This window comes from Pinus tabuliformis, chromosome 7 (genome assembly GCF_031772625.1).
Source record: "Pinus tabuliformis cultivar Carrire ecotype Pingquan chromosome 7, CPIR1, whole genome shotgun sequence".
Classification (NCBI taxonomy): Eukaryota; Viridiplantae; Streptophyta; class Pinopsida; order Pinales; family Pinaceae; genus Pinus; species Pinus tabuliformis.
Window position 1 is genome coordinate 991424879 of NC_142293.1, and position 20829 is coordinate 991445707.

Sequence of the window (20829 nt, forward strand, 5' to 3'; positions counted from 1 at the left end):
TTTTGCAGTCTAGAAAGAAAATCTGCCACTTGATTCTCCTTACCTGTTCTATCTAACACTGTAATATTAAGTTCCTGTAATAATAACAACCATCTGGTAACTCTGCCATTAGTGATTGGTTTATTCATTAAATACTTAATGGCAGAGTGGTCAGTATGTACAAAAACCTCATAACGAGTTATATAATGTCGGAATTTATTCACAACATGTATGATTGCAAGCATTTCTTTTTCAGTGACTGTGTAGTTTAATTCTGCAGGTGTTAGATTTTTACTGATGAAATAGATGGCATAATTGAAGGACTCTTCCTTTTGGCATAATGAGGCACCTACTGCAATATCAGATGCATCTGTAAAGATGTGAAATGGTAGGGTCCAGTTAGGTCCTTTTAAGACTGGTGTGGTTGATAACTTTTCTTTGAGTGTTTCAAAAGCTTTCTGACAATTCTCATTCCAGTTGAAAGGTGTATCTTTTGCTAGAAGCTTAAACAGAGGTAAAGCTATTTTACTAAAATGTTCAATAAACCTTCTGTAATAGCTTGCATACCCAAGAAAGCTTCTTACCTCTTTTTGAGTCTTCGGAATTGGCAAATTGACAATGATCTGGATTTTTGATGGATCAACTTTAATGCCTTGAGGAGAAATATAGTGACCTAATACTATCCCTTCATTTAACATCATAAAACACTTTTCATTGCTCAGGGACAGATTAGCTTCAATACATCTCTTCAAAACTTTTTCAAGATTTTCTAATGAATGCTCAAATGAATTACCATACACTGAAAAATCATCCATGTAAACTTCAACACAGTCATGAACTAAATCAGCAAAAATAGCTAATACAGCTCTCTGAAATGTATCTGGAGCATTGCAAAGTCCAAATGGTAAAACATTATAGGCATAAGTGCCCCAGGGACAAGTAAAAGTGGTTTTTTCCTGGTCCTCTAAGGCTATCCTGATCTAGTTATAGCCACTGAAACCATCAAGAAAAGAGAATGATGATTTCCCAGTTAATGTGTCTAGCACTTGGTCGATAAATGGTAGTGGGAAATAATCTTTGAGGGTTGCTTTGTTCAATTGTTTGTAATCAACACAAATTCTCCACTTGCCATTTTTCTTGGGCACTACTACCAATGGGGATACCCACTGACTGTCAGAGATAGGATAAATAAAATTGACTTTCAGTAGTTTTTGTAATTCATCTCTAACAATATCCTGAAGCATGGGATTCATTCTTCTCTGCGGTTGCCTCACTGGTTTGATATTACTATCCGTGTAAATATGGTGAGTACATGTTTCAGGGTGAATTCCATGCATATCGGTGTAATCCCAAGCAAATGCTTTCTGATATTTTCTCAATAATTGAATCAATTTTTCCTCCTGAGATGAGTCTAGGTGAGTGCTAATATTCAAAGTTTTTCCTGGACTAATCTCTATGGTCTTGCTCTGTGTGTTTGTGATAGATTGAATGGGAAAAATGTTCTGAAATGTTGTTTGCAAAGAATGAATGGTACATGTTTCCTGAAAATTCTGTGCCAAAAGTTCATCTGCAGCATGGTATTGGTCATTTCTTAATTCTTCAGAAATATCAGGTTGAGAAAGGAACAATTCGACCAAATCATCATTATTATGTTCTTGAAAATCATAGATTTGATTGATGCTGAAAACAAATTGAACTTCTTTCTGATCATTGTATTTATCATCAAGACATAAATTGTGTGCTACTGCTGGTGATTGTGTTGATGGGTAAAGAGTGAGTTCTTTTCTTTCAGTTCCTATGAATGCATCAGCAATTGCTAACCATGGTCTACCAAGGATGATGGGGTGTCCTCCTAAATTAGATTTTGGCTGAAGAACTAAAAAGTCCACTGGATACTCCCAAGAGTCCAGTGAAACAATTATGTCCTCCAAAATCCCTTCAGGAATCACTTTAGACCTATCACCTAGTTCTAGAACAATTGTTGTGTGCTGCAAGTTTGTGAGTTGCAATGTTTTCATTGTTTCAAGAGTCATTACATTTATTGCGGCCCCAAGGTCAATTAAGGTGTTTGGAATATGTATGTTGTTAATGATTGTAGTGACTCTGGGAATACCAGGATCAACATACTTTTCCATTGAAATGGTGTTTGTCATAAGGCCAGCTAAATGTCCAATAACATGAATAGTTTGTGGATCAATTCTTTTCCTAGTAGGCTTCTTAAGGCATAGTTCTTTGATTGCTTTAGTATATATGGGAATGTCTTTTATGGCTTGCAATAGTGGAATTTTTATATAGACATTCTTTAGCTCATCTAAAACATCAAATTGTGGTATAGACATGGGAAGTTTTGTTTGGACCAATCTGTCTGGAAAAGGTGGTGGATGCAACGGTTGCATTTGTTTATTTTTAATGTCATCATTTTGTTTCCTTTGAGTTGGAGTTTCATTTTAATTTTCTTCATTTTCCTCTTGTTTTTCAACTATTGGAGGTTCTTTTTGAAGTACCTTACTAGACCTAAAATTGATATTTTGTAAAGGTAATGTGGGATATGATGGTCCCTCATGTACATCGTAAGCTGGTCTCTCTGCTCTGTTATTTGGATTTGGTACAGGCTGAGAAGGAATTTGAGTGGGTCTAGGAGGTTGTTGGTTAGATGGGAGTTGTAAGTGAGGTGGAGTTATTGGTGGAGGATCAGGCAATGCTTGTTGAGTGTTTTGGGGTTGATAAACAACTTGTTGCTGAGGATATTGCTGATATGTTTGAGGATATTGTGAATGTGGCTGATGATACTGTTGATATGGCTGAGAATACTGTTGGTATGGTTGAGGATATGGTTGATATTGTTGAGAGTACTGCTGAAATGGTCTCCATTGTTGCTGTGGGTAATTTTGGTGTTGCCATGGCATGGGCACATTCCAAGAATTCTGAGCATACATCTGATATTGTGCAGGAAATTGAAAATTTTGGTTTGGAAACATACCTGGAGGTGGAGGTCTAGGTTGCCACGGTCTCTTAGCGCCCATGAAATACACATTCTCCATATCTGTGTTAGTTGCTTCCACATTACAATTCTGCAAAATCTTGACTTTAGAGCAATGAAATATATCATGATTTTTAGTACAAAAGGCACAAACTTGAATGTTTTCTAATGGGCAGTCTTTGAAGGCATGTTTCTTCCGGCATTTTGGACAAAAGACAGCCATTATTTGATCTTCCTCTTCTTGTCTTTGCTTGGCTTTCAGAGTGTCAATTTGAGTTCCTGAGGTACTTAATAGATCTGTTTTGAATTCTTCTAACAGGTTTCCTATTTTAGCCCTTGTGACACTTGCTGAAGCAAATTTTGTGGCTTTAGATGATAGAGATGTTTTTCCATATCTGCCTTTGCTCCTTGAATACTTTTCACATAAATCAGCAATTTCTTCGAAAGGTAAAGTGGAAATATCACCTTTTCCCATCAAATTAAGATCATCTAAGTATTCCTCTCGAATGCCCTTCAAAAATATTGTTCGAATCAGATCAAGAGACATGGTCCTATGTTTTGATTTTTGCAAATTGTAAACAAATCATTCCAAATACTCCTCTAAATTTTCATCCTCTTGTTGATTCATCCTAAAGATATCATCTTTAGAATCTTTCGATCTGCAATAAGGTTGGTATTTCTTTAGGAATATTCTTCTCAAGCCATCCCAATCAGTTATTGCAAGTTCACCAAGTCCCATGAACCATCTTAATGCTGATGCTTTTAATGTTGCTGGGAAGAGTCTAAGCCTATGGGCATCATCTGTGTAACCATATGTTTGACATACTATGTCAAATTCAAACAAGAATGAATCTGGATCTTCTGAAGCCATGCCATAAAAGTTTGGTAGCACAAATGGAGGTATGTTTTTCATTTTTATTTCCTCATCATAATTTTCTCCTGGTTCTTGAATAGGAAATTTAAAGGTTAACTCTTCCTCCTCTCTTCGATCTTGATTTTGTGGTCCTCTTTCTGATCCATCTTCTTCCTCAGCCATTTTGATAGGTTCCTCTGTTGATTTAATTTGTTATTTAGTGTCACTTGTTTCAAAGAGAAGTTGTTCTAGTGATTTTTCTCCTTCTTGAGATTTTTCAAAGTCAGTACGTTCAAGGAGATATTGTTGAGTTATTGTGCTACTTTCTCTTGTTATAGAGGATTCAGGGAGATGTTTCTTCTGTGATTCATGTGCCAATAGAATTTGTCTCTCAATGAGTGTGAGTCTTTGCCCTGATTTCAGTTTATCCTCTAATTTTTGTATGGTGACTTTCCCAGTTGGTGTTGTGTGTTCAACTTTTCCTAAAGGGTCTACTCCTAGTGGTGAATTATTTTTTGGATGGGGGGTTTGAATCTACCTTTATCATCTCTAGATCTAGACATAAGTAAACATGACTTCTAAAATGATAAATCAAAATTAAATCAATGTTTTTGTTTATGTTTTTTTTTTTTTTTTGTAGAAATCCTCTAGTTGCGCCTCCCCGGCAGCGGCGCCAAAATGTAGTGACCAATCCAGGGGTCTAGATTAGATTAAATTTAATGTCAACCAAGGTAGGTAAACTTAGAGGCACGTGTCTACAATCTATAGACCTAAAAGGATCTCATCTACCTAGATAAGTGTCTACTGTGAGAGGCTACAACACTCTTTAACATAAAAATCCACAAATTAAATTTAATGTAAAATAACAATTATAATGCTTAATTGATCATTTTGAATGGAATATGAGGGGTTTATGGGAGAAAATGATAGATGAATGATGAATTTTTAGAAGAAAAGGATGGCAATAAAATAGTACCAACAAATACCTTCCATTACAGTTTTCTAGAAATCTTGCCAAGGATGCTTTATGTGCTAGTGGTAGTGCTGGGATAAAACAAATATCAAATAATATAGCAATAAATGAATGCAATTCTATTAACCTCTATATACAAATGTTCTCATCCAATGTCCACTTAACACCTATTGCCAAAATGTAGTCCAACCTATTATTATATCTGCATTAGTCCACCTTTACTATAACCCCCCATCAAGGTTATAACAAATTATGATACCCTGAGCTAAGTCTGATATCCTAGGAATATAGAGCTAAGTAATTAGCCTTATGTATTATCGTTACCTGTTGCTCCGGAAGCATTGGGTGTTGATGTTGGGACAATTTTTTTTTCACATTCTTGTTGGTTGCTACCAGCCCCATTTTTTTTATTTGATTTTAATTCCCCATTACTTGAGGATACTCCAATAGAATGGTCGGGCTTCGAACATAATTGGGTGTGGTGAAGTAAAATTATAAGTGCGGACACAAACAATTTCTCTAGCCTGATAGTGGGTCTAGCCACTAAAAAGACATTCTATGGAATATTTCCTTAGGTTAGAAACAATTAATAGGGCTTACCTCTTAGTACGCTTATCCTTTTTGGTGGTGACCTTGCTTTCTCACTTTAGCTATATTCGTTTCCTTATTCGAACGCCTGAAACAAGTAAACAACAGAAAAAAAAACAACCGTGATAATAGAAAAATTGTAATTCAATCTACTTAACAAGTCAAGAGGCATTAAGCCATAAACATGTGAGATGACACATTATGTAAGAAATCAATCGATAGTTGCATATATATTAAATCAAGAAGAGATTACAACCATTTCCTTGACGTTGATGTTCTCCTTCAACAAAAAGAGGTTCCCACACACTTCCGTTAGAATTCCATGATGGCTTCAACAATGATAGTTTTAAGGATCTTCCCTTTAGGATTCACACTAAACCAAATTAACACTTCTCCCTCACACACAACTAGAGATCTAAAACTATGAATAGCATGTTTTTTACTCCAAACTTAATTAGCACTAGCACACCAAAATTAACATTAGCTTGTGCTTGGGAAAAGGGAGGTTTATATAACATGAGTGGATGGGATATGGTTCCTCTTCTCATGGGAGAAGGTCTTATCACTTGAGGTAGTTCCATCCTTATAGGGGAAAGGAGCCCAAGCTAACATCCTCGACTCTATCCAACTCAACCATTTACCAGACTTCTATTACGAAGCTTCTAGAGCTGGAAGCTTCAACTCATTTAAAAAACTTTCTAAAAGAGGATCGACACAACTAAAACAAATCTCAATCACTCCGGTTGGAACTAGGGACAATGTTAATCCCCGCATTTTAGTGGGAGGAGGACAAGGGTAATTAGAGATGGTCTTGTATACTAGGAAAAACAGAAGATTTTTGGGAAATGGTGCGAAAGGGAATTGTTTTGCTCATGAAGAGGGACACAATGGGAGTTTCTTCATGAAGGGAAAGCATGTAGAATTCAGTTTAGACGTCCTCCAGGATCAAGGAATGGGGAGTATAGGGACAATGGAAAAATTTTGTGTAACAGATGCCCCCTAAAGTGTGAAGGTTGAACTAGAGTGAGGGATGAAATGCTTTATGAATCAGTGTGGGGAACTGGAATTTGTCATCAGAAAACCTGCAAGAAAGTACAAATACACATATATAACTGAAAAATATGTCAAATGATACATGAATCATGGTATGGATGCAACCATCCAGAGAATGATCATGTAAATGGATCCATGTGTGGGCGCAACATCCAATAAAGAGGATCATATCAACCAAGGTATGGTCGCATCCATCAAATAATGAGAAGGATCACATATGACAACTCATGGTATGGTTGTAGCCATCCATCTGAGAGAGACATGTATATCAACATGATCATGTCAAATTGCCTTGAAACCTAGACTTTTGTGATCTGAGCCCAGGGTCTTGCACTCCAACACGATCCGATCAAAGTACAAATTCTAACATGTGAATAGATGTGTTGACATCGAACATGCTAGAAAATCGCTTGATTACCAGTCGACGATGTAAACTGTTAACAAGTGCAAGAGAAACCACCAATAACGACAATGATTCTCAAGGTACTATCAGCCCAATTCATGGAATGTGAATAGAGGAACTGAAGTTGAACATCCGTGAAATCACCCGATCGAAAGCCAATGATGTGAACTTGTCATCGAGTGCGAAGAACTCACCATTAGGGCATGAAAGCTCTAAGGTACAATCAACTTCCCAAATAATGAGCTGAAGTCGACAGGAAGTGATCATGTCAAAGGAGGGCCATAACGTATCCCACATCATCGACACGAGACAGAGAGATTCAAAATTATTGTGGATGATACAGAGAATCGGGGGTAAGTGTAACTGCCAAAGGTCAACTCTTAAACATATCGGCGACAGGACTGGAAGTTTTGCAGCTTTTGGATGCATGGGACCGTTAGTCATAATGATGTGGCATAGATCAAATGGAAGACAAAAATGAATGGCCCAACCCAGGAAGGTAAACGATAAAAAGAAGGTTATCCAAACCCGACATGAAGCAGAAAGTGTCATGTTCAAGAGTGAGCTGTCAACACAACTCATTAGATTTCCAAATTTTCCCCCACCATTCCTGGTAGGTACCCCAATTATTTTTTAATCACAAGCTTGAAGGGGATAGGGTATTCTTGCACTGTAAGTTCATCCTTCAAATGAATCTAGCCTAGTAAGTTTAACGAGCCCTAGGAAGGAGAAGCTCATATTCGTCATGGTGACGAATCTGATGTTGTTTAATATTTTAATGAGTCCAACAAAGGTGTAACTCAGTATCTTTTTCATGTTTAGAAAGTTTGAGAAAGACATGGAATAGAAAACTCCGCATGGTCCTTTTTCGTACATTTGTGTCTCTTGAGCTTGAACAGGTAGAAAATGATACTTGAGAGAACCACTTGACCATTTCAGTCAAGGAGTACCTTTTTCATAAGTAGTGCATCCTAGCCCAAAAAAGGTGTAAACATATACTAGGAAAACAACATTTTGCATCCATTAATGAGTTTGAAACAACAAGGGCTCGGCTATCATTTTGTGTTTAAAGGGTAAAAAAGGAGCTTGAAAGCAGACCCCCCATTTTATTCTCTTTTACGAGTCAAAAGGGAAAACTACTCAGCAATCTTTTCATTTGAGTTTTACGAGTCGAGAAAAGAGTTGAAACGTGACTCGACATCATCGTTGAACAACCATCACCTATTGTAGCACAAAGGGTAAAGTGCATTATCCAATTCTTGGGGAAAAATAGGTCAAAATACTTAAAAACCCTAATATTTCATGAAAAATTGAATAAAAGGAGGGAAAAGTAAATATTTTTTACCATTTACCATTTTACCTTGCTCTAAAAAACTTTTCACCCAATTTTGCCCTAACTTTTTTGGAGCAAATTGCAGGAGATCCGGCAGGTCATTCACCGAGCTGCTAGTTGTAGGTAAGAGCCAAAGCCCTAAGCTCCATTTCCATACTGTTTATTCCTTCTTTCATCCATTTTTTGGATTTTTGAGGGAGGTTTTGGCAAAATAAATTCACCCTCGGTCAGCAAGAGTTCTGGGCATGGAATCACGCTGACCGAGGGTAATTAAAATGCCCAACTGCGCCGACATTTTCAATAAGGAAAAAGCCATTTTCCTCTCAAAACCACCATTTGAATCCAAATTTTACTATCCAAAAATGATTATTGACTTGAATACATGGTTTTTACAAGAAAGAATCATCGAAAATGATAGACTAGAAAGAACGTGAGCACGAAGATGTGGACACTCAAGCATTGAATGATCCAAATTGCCTGAACACTTTGAGGAATTGTGGGCTTGTCAAGTTCTTTCTCACACCAAGGATGTAGGCTCAACCTGAGGTTCTTCGATACCTGATTAGTCTCTGGGACATAAATCAGGAAATATTCATCATTGGTGACCAGGAGTTGGAGTTAGAAACTTCAGACATATATTTCATCACAGTACTATCCCGAAGGGGGGAACCAATCAACCTATATGGGTCACGACCGATTGGGGAAAGCATATCCATGCTACTTTCCGAACATTTCCCTGAAGCCCTCAAATCCAAGAGTGGCAAGATTGAGATTGACATTATGCAAGATCTGACACTGAGAGTGCTACTGTTGACTATCAACAAAGTGGCAGGGTCCCAAGCAGTGCACGAGACTAACAAGTCAAAATTTCTATATGCTATCGACTGTACAACACCCATGATCTTCAATTGGGTGGAATCCATGAAGATCATCATAAAATTCCAGCTGAAAAATGCTAAGGCAGGGAATCTGAAGCAATTTTGCTTCAGATTTGTACTAGTGACCTTTTTCTTGGAACAGGTGCCACTATCCCAGTACCAGTTGACTGAGGTAGATCCGTCAATGCCACAAGACCCACGGATGGCCTGTTGGAGTCGTTTGATGCCTAAGATCACTGTGGTCCAGCATATGTCTTACAGTCCCGCCTTCTTTTCATGGCTAAGACAATAGTTGATCGTCGTGGAGGATTAGCCATATAGCAATACCAACTTCCATGAAGATCCGGACATGCCGCTACCAGATGGGGAAGATTTCGATGACGAAGGTAAGAAATCAATTTTTAATTTTGTGATTTTTTAATTGTTTTTGATATATATGTGTTTATAACATTTTGTTTTATCAATGTAGATGTTGGACCAGAGTGTCCTACCGGGATTTCCCTAATAGCCAGGTGCGTCACCTACCAGTTTGATGTCGCTCCTTACTAAGAGAGGAGTGACAATGAGGAGGCGAACACGAGGAATCTTGAGGGGTTGACTCATGGTATCCCAGAGTACACCTGAGTGGGAGACATCCCGTGCCAGTACCAGAGGCATACAGCGGGAGTATCGGACCAGATTCGTTGATTGTTGACTCATGTTGCACGAGCAGTTTCATGCTACCACGATCACCATGTTGATTAGTTCCTAGGTCCAGCATTTTACATTTTTGAGGCCTGCGTGCCACGGATATATGAGGCCTGCAAGTTGCTGATGTTATTTGAACACACTTATTATTTTTTTGGGTTTTTATGTATCAAAAATTATCACCCTATATATATATATATATATATATATATATATATATATATATATATATATATATATATATTTCTTGCTTACTATGGTACACATGATTTGTTTTGGATTTTTCACATGTTTCGTAAATGTCTATCCAACACATAATTAGCTAATGCATCTGTCAATGTGTTTGTCAGGCCAGGCAGTAACTCCTCAAAACAATTCATATATTATTCCTTCAGGTTGGTCTTTATTATATACATGAGGGAGAGACTGTTCACTTCATCTCCCAATGACTGTTCGTATTTCTTATTATTTATTTACATTAATTACATTCACCCAATCTTGATGATTAGGTGTCAACATTCCCCCCATTAATCTAAAGGGATGTTGGTGAGTCCAAGCATCATTCTGAATCGTTCAAGCTTTTCTCTTCCAAGCGCTTTGGTGAAGATGTCTACAATTTGTTCATTAGTGGAACAATGACAGAGATGGATTGTTTTGGCCTCAACATGATGTCGAATCAGATGATATTCAGTATTGATGTGCTTCGTTTGATCATGGAACTTTGGGTTCTTAGCCAAATTTATTGCAGAGGTATTGTCAATCATGAGTGGAGTTGATTGTACTTGTTTTACTTGCAAATCTTGAAGAATTTTCCTGAGCCACACAATTTCTTTTGTTGCTTCAGCTACTGCCACGTATTCTGCTTCTGTTGTGGAATCTACTGGAACTAATTTTTTGCATGATCTCCAGGAGACAGCTCCTGATCCAAGACTCATAACATATCCTGAAGTAGATACCCCAGTTTTTTTGTCTCCATCGAAATCTGAATCAGAGTATCCAATCAAGTTGAAGTCGTCCACCTATGTATACTTGATTCCAAAGTCTTGAGTTCCCTTCAAATACCTTAGAACTCTTTTTACAGCAGACCAATGCCCCTCACAAGGCTTTTGCATAAACCTAGAGAGGATTCCAAGAACAAACGAAATGTCTAGTCTGGTAGTAGTTAGGTAGTTGAGACCTCCTACACGCTATCTATACTTTGTTGCATCCTCAAATTCTTTTCCTTCAATAGATGTGAGCTTTAAGTTTTGTTCCATTAGAGTAGTAAGAGGATTGCATTCTGTCATGCCAAACCTGTTCAACAGATCTCCAATTTACTTCTTTTGAGAAAGAAATATGGACTTCGGATGTCGAGTTACTTCAATACCAAGATAGTAATGAACATAGCCCAAATCAGTTATTTCAAAACTTTTCCCCAATTCCTTCTTTATGGATGTAATGTAGCTTTCATTGTTCCCTATCATCAAAAGATCATCTACATATACCACAAGATATACAACTGTTTTTCCAACTTTCTTGACAAATAAAGTTGCATCATCAAGATCATAATGTTTGAAATTGAGTTTTAGAAGGTGCTCCATTAGTTTTTCATACCAGGCTCATGGTGCTCGTTTGAGGCTATACAAGGACTTCACAAGTTTGCATACTTTATGTTCATGTCCTTTCATAGCGAATCCTTCATGCTGGGACATAAAAACATTCTCTTTTAGATCTCCATTCAAGAAAGCAGTTTTTACATCCATTTGATGGACTTTCCAACTGTTCTGAGCTGCCAGGGAAAAGAGTGTTCGGATGGTAGCCCATTTTGCTGTGGAGGAAAAAGTCTCCTCATAATCAACCCCTTCCTTTTGTGCAAAACCTTTTTCCACAAGCCTAGCTTTGTGCTTGTCAAGTGAGCCATCAGCTTTATACTTGTTATTGTAGACCCACTTGCAGCCAATTGGTTTGGTTCCTAATGGAGGATCAAGTAGCTTCCAAGTTCCGTTCTTTATGAGGGAATCATACTCCTTTTACATTGCTTCTTTCCATTCATCATTAGAAGCAGCTTCTTTGAAGGAAGTTGGTTTAAAATCTGTAGACAAGTTCAATTCACAATCATAAGAAACATTCATATCAACAGGTGAATTAGAGTCATCTACATCACCTCCATTTTTCCGGTTTGAATTTCTAGTTCCTGTTTTTCCAACCTCATCAGGATGAACACTTTCAAGTGTCTTTGTCAGCCACTTTGGGGGACCTTTCTCATATGGTCCAAGCTGCTCCATTTATTGAGTTGGGATTGAATCAAGATTGAGTCTCCCAATTCTATCAATCACATCACTTAAAGCATCATCCGTTGTTGGAGTTTCATGCGGGGGAGAGTGTTCTTCATAAGGAGATTCCATATGTTGATATAGTATAGGAACCCCCCCTTCAAGATGTGGAATCTAATTATCAAATTCTTGAAATGATTTTTCATTTGTGAATCTATTCAAGCGATCAAGTTGCCGCTCAACAACATTGTTAGTTTTGGATGATTCAAGAAAAATGACATCTCTAGATACAACAAACTTTTTATTGACTTCATCATAGAGACGGTATGCTTTGGAGGTGTTTGAATACCCCAGAAAGATACACTTATGACTTCTTGCACCAAGTTTGTTTCTATGTACCTTTGGTATCAAGGCATAATAGGTGGAACCAAAGACCCTGAGATGCTTTACCAAAGGAACATGTCCATACCACATTTCATATGGAGTCTTGTTTCTAATAGCATTAGATGGACATCTATTCTTTATATATGCAGCACATAGAACAGCATCAGCCCAAAACATTATCTTTACATTTTTGAAGAATAGCATGGATCATACCATATTTAAGATTGTCCTATTCATTCTTTCAGCGACACCATTCTGTTGGGGATTATAAGGCACAATTGTTTAATGTTTGATCCCATGTTGGCGAAGATAGTTTTCAGATTCCTTTGATGTGTATTATTTTCCATTATCAGTGCGACTAGACCCAATATGAGATTGTGCATAATTTTCAATCCATTTATTAAAATTATTAAATGTTTGAAAAGCATCAGATTTGTTCTTCAATAAATAAACCCAACACATTCTAGTGTAGTCATCAATAAATGTCATCATATATTTGTTTCCATTTGCAGAAGGAATAGGAATTGGACCACATAAATATAAATGAATGAGTTCAAGTTTTCTATGTGCTCTTGAATGTGAATCATGAAAAGACTGTTTGCTATGCTTGCCTAGAATACAAGCATCACATTGCTTAAATTTCCTAGGAATTGTAGGAAAACTAGCAACACCATTTTTCTTCAAAAAGCGGAGGCTGTCATAGTTCAAATGTCCAAATCTAGCATGCCATAATAAACTTGATGGAAGTGTACCTTCTTCATAATGAGAATTGTATGAGAAATGTTGTGCATGAGCAGAGGTACCTTGCAGCTTGATAAGCCTTTCTTCTTCTATTCCCCTCATGACAAGTGAGTGGTTAGATGCTTTTCTCACCTCAAGCTTGCCATCAAACATATGAATGGAGTGACCTTGCTGGCGGATGTGAACCAAGGACAACAAGTTTCTCTTCAGCTGTGGGAGATATAGAACATGATGCAGAAGAAAGTTTGGAAGACCAAACAATTTAAGCCTGGTTATGCCAAGCCCTGATGGCTTGATTTTTTATTGGTCTGCAAAGTATATTGCTCCATCAACATTGTTAGTAAATTCTTCAAAAAAATATCTTCTATGAGTCATGTGGCAAGTTGCTCCTGAATCAAGCAACCAATCATTTTTCCAAGAAGCAAGTGAAGCATTAAATAAATATTCATTTAATCCAATATTACATTATGCCACAACATAGTGAGTAGATTTAGGTGCTTTACCTTTGTATGTGTCATTAGTTTTACCTTTCTGTTGGTTTCTTTGACACTCAATTTTGTCCCATGGTAACTTGCATGTAGAGGCATCATGTGATCCATTTCTTTTGCAGTGTATGCAGTGCAAATATGCCTTTTCTCCTTGAGAGTGTCTGCCCCCCCTGCCTCTAAAATCTCTTCCACCTCTTCCTCTCGAAGAATCTTGAGCAATATTATTCTATCTATGTGCAAGAAGACTTGTTTTCTTTTCCAAACCCTTCTCTTTTTCAACAAACTTCTCCATCATAAAATTTGAACTGAGCCCAAAAAATAATTACAATATTTGTAGCAAAACACTAATAGTAATTTGCTATGTCTTTACAAAATGGAATCAACTGCAAGCTCTCAATATTCATATATCATGCAATATATATTCCACATATTATACCATGGCATGTCATATATATGCACATCATAAGGATAACTCCACACATCATAAGGATAACTCCACACATCATAAGAAGAATTCAATGCAGAAATTATGAATCCAACATTAAAAAGGCAACAAGCACCAAGCACGGTCACCAAGCTCAGGGTAAATATACAAAATTTTACAACGTAAATACCAACATCATTCTCAGTATCCTAGTTGCACCATGTAGACGACAAAAAATAAAATTTTTACCAAACTTCCACATTTAGCCTTGATCTTCTGCGTTCAGCTTCCCTCTCAGCTATTCTCACATAAAATTCGCCAGCAAGCATATATTTTATGTCAATATTCCAGTCAATACTCAGAATATTAAAAACACACATAATAAATCAGGGCCACATAGTATTATAAACCGGGAGTGGGACTGCATATATAAACCGAGAGGTGGAGCATTATATTAGAGGTGGAGCGGGATCAGTAGCAGAGTATAGTGGGAGATAGAAGCGTTTATGGCCAGAGTGAATATGAATAAAAACTGGAGTGTGGTTCTGCTGCGTAGTGGGAGATCTATGTGAGGCACCAGCAATGGAACCAGCAGCTTAACCTTCACGAGGTAGACCCTTAAAAGGCTTGGCCATGGTTAGGGAGGACCCGAGCTTCACCTTCACGAGGGTAGAGATGGGCTTAAAGCCTTAAAAGCTTGGGACTTAACGTCGAGTGTTACGTGTAGAACCCGATTCATTCATGCCAGAGCATACAAACTGAGTTACAGAAGATAAATAGGACGCTGAAGCTGGCTGGATGGTCCATAAAGGTAGCTTTTCGTGTGTGGATTTATTAAGATGCATCCTTTGAACAATACCAATGGAACCAGTAGTGAATACCACAGCGTAAATTTATGTGGTGTATGGGCAATGTTAATAGATACCAGCAGCGTAAACAAATATATTGGCAGCGTTAAACAATAAGAACTGTCGGAGCAGCCCCGTGGAAACCTGTGAGGTAGCATCCCCCATATCGAAGCTATTCATTATCCAACAATTTAATTCATCATCATATTTTCCTCTTGTAACTTCTCAATCCCACAAACAACAACTACTATTGTGTCTTTCTCTTTAAAGAAAAGCCGACTGGTTGGAGAAAACTACAGAGCATAACAATAAGATTCATAGATACAGCAGAGGGAAATCTTAACCTCACCTCATCTCCATGAAACCACCAGAATCAATGCTCACTCACTTCTCTCTGCCTGCCTCCAATGCCTACGACTGACAAATCCTCCAATGCCTCTGACAACGTCCAGAAGGTATTACCAGATGTTGGGATATTTCAGAAGGTGAGCAGCGCAGCCTATGGTGAATATGAATAAAAATGGTCAGAGAAGAGGGTGCAGAAAAATGGTTATGGTAGAGAGCCCAGAGAAAATATGGCAGAAAAACTGATAGAAGGAGTTACAACTAATTTTAGGAACCTATGAGCTCTGATACCATGTCAGGCCAGACAGTAACTCCTCACAACAATTCGTATATTATTCCTTCTGGTTGGTCTTTATTATATACATGAGGGAGAGACTGTTCACTTCAACTCCCGATGACTGTTCATATTTCTTATCATTTATTTATATTAATTACATTCACCCAATCCTGATGATTAGGTGTCAACAATATTCATGCACCTAGGAATATGATGATATGTAATGTAATCAAAATTTATTTCCAGTAGATGAATATGTAGATACATTCTAAATATTTGAGGGTTTCTGATGGAATATTTCCCATTGAGTTGAAGGAAAAGTTGTGAATCCAAGTTGACAACCAACTCCTGAATGTCAAGAGCGATGGCTTCTGACAACAGTTCAATGACTGCGTTGTATTCAACAATGTTATTAGTCGTGCGACCTAAACAAATGCCTTGAAGATCAATCAACTCACCGTGAGGGTCATAAATGGCCCATGTCGCCAAGGATAGATTCTGGCTACTACAACAAGCACCATCAGTGAAACTGATGTGAGGAGTCACAGACATCTACAAAGCAGGGAAAACATAGTAAACAATAAAGCTATTTGAAAACTAACACACAAAACCACACTGCAAACAAATGAATGACACACTCATGTACACAAGTAACCATGCAAGATGACCTAAGCATAGTACCTTTTGAGATAAAGCTCATTTCAGGGCTTGTCCAAAGGATTTCCTTTATAATCAATTAGCTCATAGGCCCCTTTTTGCAAAACATGTTTTACAATGTAGGGCCCATGCCACATGGGTTCGAACTTGCCTGCCCCCAGCTTATCATTAGCTTGATCATATAGTAAAACCAAATCACCCTCAGAGAACATGCGGGGGGAGACCGATCGCCCGAAATGGGACTTGACTCGCTTCTTTTGCTCTTCGATGACCAAAGCAGTGAGACAATGAGTCTCATCCATCCATTCTAAATATGAAAGGCACTCTTCTTGAGGTGATGTTTCAGGGAGAAGTTCGACCACTGGCTTGAGCGAAGGAATTTTGCATTCAATTGGTAACATTGCTTCTAGATCATAGAAAGGATGGAATGGTGTGAAACCAGTTGCATCCTTGGTCGAGGTTTGGTAAGACCATAGAGCTAAAAAGAGCATGAGATGCTAATTTGACTTGTGCATCCCAATAGTATGCTGAAGCATTGTAACCAAAACTTTGTTCATAGCTTCAACCTGACCGTTGGCCTGAGGGTAATATGGGGTTGAGCCATCGTGGCACAAACCCAACATAGAGCTTAGCTCAGCCATCATGTAATCTTGGAAATGGGAGCCATGGTCTGTGACAATGGCTCGAGGTACATTGAGCTTGGAAATAATGTGATTGAAAAGAGATTGAGCCATCATTTTACCGTCTGCAAAGTATGTAGGCATTACTTCAAGCCATTTGGTGAAATAATCCACAACAATGATAATATAACCATGCTTCCCGGCCGAGCAACGGTTACATGTGATATCGTAAATTCCCCATTTGGAAAAAGGACCAATGGTAATGACTGGGTGTAGGTGAGCGGGTGGGGCGCACATCTTGCATTAGTAAATTTGACTTGCGAACAACAAGGATGTTGTCCTTAAAAATGGATGGCCAGAAATAACCAACGCAAAGGCTTTTCTATCCGGTAAAATAGCCAGACATATGACCACCACATGCCCTAGAATGGATTCATTGAGAACTCTCTCAGCCTCCTCGAGAGTAAGACATCGACGAAGAACTAAATCGACACCGACACAATATAAAGTATCTCCAATAATACGATAGGGTTGGGAGTGATGTCAAATCCGTCGACAGTCATCCTTAGTCAACGCAGATTGTAACGTGGACATTTGGAGATACACAATGACATCACCGTACCATGGGTCAAGGGTGTTGATCAGCAAAAGAGTCTCGTTCAGAAGTTGTTCATCTCCGCCAGTGGGGAGAGACATAGAAGGAAGGGAGCAAATCAACTCAGCAAAAACTAGTGACTTTTTAGATTTGGCAGTAGTAAATACCAAATTGAATTCTTGTAGGATGAAAATCCATTTAGAATACTTTCCCCCTAGCAACTGACGAGTCAGGATGTAGGTCATGGGGTTGTATTCAGAAATCACAGTAGTAGTGCTTAAGAGAATGTAGCGTCGAAAGCGCTGAACAACCTGTACAACATCCAAAGCCAACTTCTCAACATGGGCATAACGTGTTTTAGTGTCGAGGAGATTATGGCTAAGGTAGTAGATAACATGTTCATTGCCTTCGTCATCATTTTGTACCAATACCATAGCAATGGTGCTAGGGTCTGCAGCCAGGTAAAGGAAGTAGCTGTGATGATAATCCGAGGGATGCAGCAAAGGAGAATTTATGAGGACAGCCTTGAGGTCATCGAAAGCCTTTTGGGCAACCTCATCCCAGACAAAGGGCATTCCTTGTTTGAGCAACCAGGTAAATCCTGTAGCTAGCCCAACATAATTGGGTATGAAACAATGGAGGAAATTTGCCTTTCCCTGCAGGCTCTGGAGTTGGTGCAATGAAGATGGAGGGGGTAAATTTACAATGGCCTCGACTTTAAGCAGATCAAGGCGAATACCGTCCTTGGAAATGATAAAGCCAAGGAGTCATCTAGATTCAACGTAGAAAACACATTTATGTGGGTTTAGTCGAATGTTGTTGTGTCTAAAATGAAGAAAAATATGCCAAAGATGGTTAGGATGATCTTGGCGCTTACAAGAATGAGCGGGAAGGTCATCCAAGTAAGGCTGAATGATGTTGTGAAGATCGTGAAACGCATAGGACATTACCTGCTAAAATGTAGCCCCAGCATTTTTGAGGCCAAAATGGAGATTTTTGTACACGAAAGTACTCCATGGATAGATAAAAGCTATCTTTTCTTGATCAGACGACACAATGTTAATTTGGTTGTAACTAGAAAAATCGTACAGAAAAGAAAAAATTTTGCTCCCATCACATTCATCAATAATCTGATCAATGAAGGGAGTAGGATACTTATCCTTAGGACAGGCACAATTAAGATCATGGTAATCAACGAAAATGTGAATCGTGCCTTCTTTCTTTATCACCGATACAATATTTGACACCCAATATGTAAGAGGGATTGGATAAATGAATCCAACTTTGAGAAGTTTTTCAACTTCACCCTTAATAGCGGTTGATTTCCTAGGGTGCATCGGGCGGAGTCATTGGCAAATGGGCTTCACATGAGGATAAGTTGATATTTCATGCACAACGATGCTAGGATCAATGCCAGGCATTTCTTCATACTACCACTCAAACACATCACAAAATTCTTGAAATAGACAAGTATAGGTCTTAATCTCATCCGGAGAACAAGTTACCCCGATATGGACATGTTTAAAGATACCAGGTTTGAAAAAAATATCAATTGACATCATGTGGGTAATATTACCCAAATTTCCTTCCAAACATACTTCATGAGTTAGGATCGATGCCAGAAGCGGGAGAGAAGGAAATTGAGAAGAGAAGTCCTCGAGACTAGTAGACATGACCGCTGGGCAAGGTAGGAATGAGGAACGATGATGAGTATCGTTCCAAGGTGGTTCCTCAAGAGACATTACTTCCATGATACTTTTGTCAACAAGAAAAGTCTCGGCTAAGGGATCAGGATATTCTGAAGCACCAAGCCAAGGAGATTGAGAATACGTATTGAGAGAAGTCCTCGAAACAAGAGAATCACAAGATACGGAACTTGAGGCCGAAACAATTTCCACGTAATTGATTTTGACAGGACTAAGTGGCATAACCTCGTCCCAGGTATCAACAAGATCCAGTGAAGGTATGACCCAAGGATCATATTTGACCGAGATCATGCTGACAGAGGCAACATGAGGAGGTGGGAGCTGAAAAATTCCCATCAAGGCAGAATATGTAAAAAGACCTGCCACCACACTCTCATAAGGAGCATGAGTGTGCTTGACATATAGAAAATTACCATCTAAGGAGGAAGAGGCAAAGAAGGACAGTTGGTAGATAGTGACAATCATCCCTTGATGGGGAAAATCAATCACGCGGAATAGGGAGGAGGCTACAACATGCATGGCATGGGTCCAGCTCCGTCCGAGTAGGAGATTATAATTGAGATTAGCGTCAACAATCTCTACCTCGATGTGTACTGTCTTACCCTCCAAACTAATGGCAAGGTTGGGTAAGACACTGAAGGGTTGTGAATCACACCCATCGAAAGCTTCTAAAGTGCTAGGGGATTGGTTCAAAGTAGGAGAACCAATTTCCTTCTAGTAGGTAAGTGACATGATGTAGGTAGAAGCACCTTCATCGATGACAGTCCTATGAATGGTTTTATCATTGATGATTACCTAAATGAGAAAGGAAATCTGATGAGGCAGGTGTGGAACGTGGTTCTGTAGATCGAAACATATCAAATTGGAATTGGTAGGATTAATACCCCCAATAGCTAACAGCAAGGATTTATGCTAAGACGGACAGCTTTGGAGTACCTCGAGAGTAGACATAGCTGATGGTGCCTGAGCCAAATCCTCAACAATATTATAGTGCTGAGCATCTTTATCGTTGGGATTGTATGAGGATTTCCTTAGCACACCTTGAGAGGGTGGACGAATAGTGGAATCAGGGTTAGGACACCCAATATGAAGAGGGCCAAAAATCAGGGTAGAAGAAGAAGGGGTGGCCTCATTCTCTTTCCTAGTTGTCGGAGCAGGAGTTTGGTAATCTTTCGATCTAGTAGCCACATTAATAGGCGTACTCATCATGAACACTTGAGATCCTAAGGAAGCAGATGATTGAGGTTGGTCTACCATTTGAGTCTGATGAGACGGAAACTACTCTTTCAGAACAACTAGGGTCCCTTTGAGCAAACGAATAACTTCAGACCGTCAGGGACAATCCTTAGTATAGTGTTCCTCCTTGCAAATGAGGCATTGATACTTAGGCTTCCCTTGTGAAGAGTCAATGACAGACGACTTAGGAGGACCTTTTTCTGGGGGCATCGACTTTGCCCTTGCCTTTGCCTTTCTTCTTACATTTTGAGGATTTGTCTGCTGTGGTAGACTAGACAACGTGGACCTCTGAGGTTTTACCAGGGCCAGGTGGATTCTGGAAGGAACTATTGGAAGAAGTGTTTGAGACTAAATTCTATTTGGAAGAAGATTTGGCAGGGGTCTGGGACACTGAACCAATTACTCCATCAACAGGAGGTGTAGCCTGTGACTTTGATGCCGTGGGATTGGATGATGGCCACGGAGCATCGGGTAATAACTAATACAAAATTCCAAACTGAGAATAAGCAAGATCTAAGTACTGGGCATG

At 38.8% G+C, this 20829-nt stretch overlaps 1 pseudogene; it reads right to left on the bottom strand.

Annotated features, from left to right (window-relative positions):
* Positions 1-5092: 5092 nt before the first annotated feature.
* Positions 5093-20829, bottom strand: part of LOC149250932 (uncharacterized) — a 39259-nt pseudogene continuing 23522 nt past the window's right edge.